The 3,036-nt window shown below is 39.6% G+C and overlaps 1 pseudogene; it reads left to right on the forward strand.

Moving 5' to 3' along the window:
* Window positions 1-1,157: 1,157 nt before the first annotated feature.
* LOC101661422 lies at window positions 1,158-2,781 on the forward strand (annotated as a pseudogene).
* The last annotated feature ends 255 nt before the right edge of the window (window positions 2,782-3,036 follow it).

Consider the following 3,036-nt stretch of genomic DNA (forward strand, 5'->3'; position numbering starts at 1 on the left):
AGCTTGAGAATAATTGTTCACTAGGCAGCGAAAATAGGTCAGAGGTTATTCTCCTTAACATCAGCCATCTATAGCAGCCAGACTGTATAGTCTGACTCACCCCAAATAGGGCCCATTCCTTTCTGTTATTGTTCCCTTGAAGCAGTGCCCAAAGGCAAGCCCAGGACCACTCCAAGATGACTAGGTCATCCCCCTCCTATTGCTTGTATTGCCTATGTTACAACCCCTCCCTATGACACAGGTTGTTGTGAATTGTATTGCCCTTCTCTGTGATGCATAATGCTGTGATGTATTCCCCCTAAAGTAATATGATGAGGGGTTAGCAATAAATAAGGAGGCTCCCTGGTTCTCAGGGAGGTGGCTGGCCGGAGGTGGCTGGCCAAGGGTGGCTGGCTGAGGGTGGCTGAAGAAGGAGAGCTGCTTCCTGTGAGGGGCTGCTCCCATGAGGGCAGTGGACGAGAGGGCAGCTCCCTCGAGGGAGGCGGCTCCTGCTCTGGCAGCCGGGTTCCCCCCACGAGGACCACCAAGTGGGGCGGAGGTGAGCAATGCTGCCATGTAATATGTCTGACTGTATTATTGTATTATCTCTCATGCTCTTGATGACATTAATATAATACTTATATATCTCAACTGTACAATTGTGCATTACTAAACCCAGAAGTAGTATTACTGAACCAGTGAGTTCAAGCAGCGGGTAGGACTGGTACCCCACTCCCCCCTCAGAGTCATTTTTAATTTAATACTACAATACATATGTTCTAATGATGAAACCCAACCTTATAAAAATAAGATATACCTTTAAAGCTTATGATACAACTCATGCTTTGAATGACGAAAATCTTACTTTTCTGGTATATTTTATTAAAGGAATTATACATGAGAAAGTTATAAAAATACTTTAGAATCACTTAGCTCCTACATAAGGAAGCCTAAGTACAAAAGTATTCCATCTAATCATCCTTTAAATTGTAAAATGACACTACTCCCAGAGCTCACCCTTCTGCTAAATAACAAAATAACTCATAAAATAAATACTCTCACCTCTTAGTACTGTGCTCCTTAAAAGTAAAGATCACCTACATGAGGCCAGGCAGTCTGTGTGTGTAAGGGGGCGCGGGTGTGGGGGTGATGGGTGGTCAGGAGGGCAGGAAAGCTGGATGAGCGGAAATGGAGAACAAGACCAAAATCATGATGATGTTGACACCGTGTCGAAAATGTAAGCAATGACAGTGAGTACTATGTATACAAATTATTAAATATAAACTTAGTTTTCTGTGTAAACTTTCACCAAACGCAAAATATACAGGTGTATATGTATGTCTGTATATGTATGTGTATAATATATGTATAAGGAGCCCTTGTACATAACGGTATGTGTTCGACTGCTAACCTTAAGGCCAGCAGTTTGACAACAGCAGCCACTTCCTGGGAGAAAGAAGACTTTCTACTCTCCTAGAGAGTTACAGTCTCAGAGATCTCTGCAGGTCAGAAATGGTGGGATTTGGTGCTATGGATTTATTTTTGGTTGAATATAAGTGTGTGCCAGAGAAGAAATTGGCAGAGTATAAATGTAATACCAACACAGGAATTAAACTAAATTAGTTCAATTTACTATACTGATCATTTTATACTATATTGTTGGTAGCCTGTCAACAACGTTCCATGTTGAATATGCATCTACAGTTGATGAAAATTTCGATTGTGTAGAGGCAGATGATGTTGAAGGCAAACTTAGATAGATCATTCCACCTGGATTTTACACGAACACAAATTTTCTTTCTTTACTGGAAAAAGAGGTTGATGTCAAACCATCTGGAAGCTTACTCCTTCAGTTCTTGATATTACAGTGGAAGATCCATCTAAAGCTATGTGAAATCAAGAGAGTTTGTGGTTGTGAAGTTTTGTCAATATTTGCCTGGATCTTCTTAGGAAAAGTTAATGCAAAGATTCAATGAAGGTAAGGCAATAGAGTGCAAAAGAAGTTCAAGTTTAATCAGCAACATACTAGATGGGCTTATGAAATTCTTTGACTATTAGTAACTGACAGGAGTGATGCTGAACAATACAAAAGCTACAAACTGGATATTAAAAGAAGACTCATTAGTCCCTGCAAGAAAATACAAAGAGATCTTTCTAAGATGAGAGAATGTCATATACCATTGACAAGCCAGATGAACCAAATAGAAGTGAACATGTGTGTTATCCCGGGTTGACTAGAGAAACAAATTCATAGACACTCATATGTGTATAGGAAAGAAATTTATATCAGAGTAATTGTATATTAAGAAAACATGCCAGCGAAGTCCAGATCAAGTCATTAAGTCTGTTATTAGCCCATATGTCTGTGTATTAATTCCTCTTCAGCAGCCTTACAACACATGCAATGACACCGAATACATGAAGATCAAGTGGGTGGAAAGTCTTGTGGATCCAGTGGCAGTGGAAGCATCTCAGCACTGGCATGGGTCTCTACATGTCTCCTTCAGCTCCAGGGCTCTGGCTGCCATCAGAATAGCTCTACGTGGCTGGTCCACAGGAATATCTCACAGGGAGATGAAGAAAAGAATATGTGTCTGGCCACCAGTGAGCTATTTATCTCTGCCGTGCCTCCAAACGAGGTCCTCAAGCTGCACCCTGATTGACAGGGTAGACTGCACCTCTTCCTCAAGTTGACAGTAGGTTATGAAACTCCACAGCATGCAAAATGAACAACTGGAAGAGAGATTTCAAGAATTCATGGAATATTACCAATGTGTCATTGAATGAGTTGCTCAAGAATGAAACTGAAAATCTCTGTATCATGTGCTATGAAAATTCCCATGATGACTTTAATTTTAATATATTCTGACATTCTACTTACATTAAAAGTTATCTTTAGTTGAATATTTTCTTTTGAAGAGATTGTATATTTTAAAATACTATTTAGAATCAATGAGCATATATTGCATTGAAACAAGGTTTAGCTTCTGAAATACCAATGCAATTACTTCCCATCTTAAACAGTATAAGCATATTTAATAAATGCTTTTTTGTGAT

The sequence above is a fragment of the Echinops telfairi genome, unplaced genomic scaffold, assembly GCF_000313985.2.
Source record: "Echinops telfairi isolate 266 unplaced genomic scaffold, ASM31398v2 ScPeMD7_1713;HRSCAF=2227, whole genome shotgun sequence".
Taxonomy (NCBI): domain Eukaryota; kingdom Metazoa; phylum Chordata; class Mammalia; order Afrosoricida; family Tenrecidae; genus Echinops; species Echinops telfairi.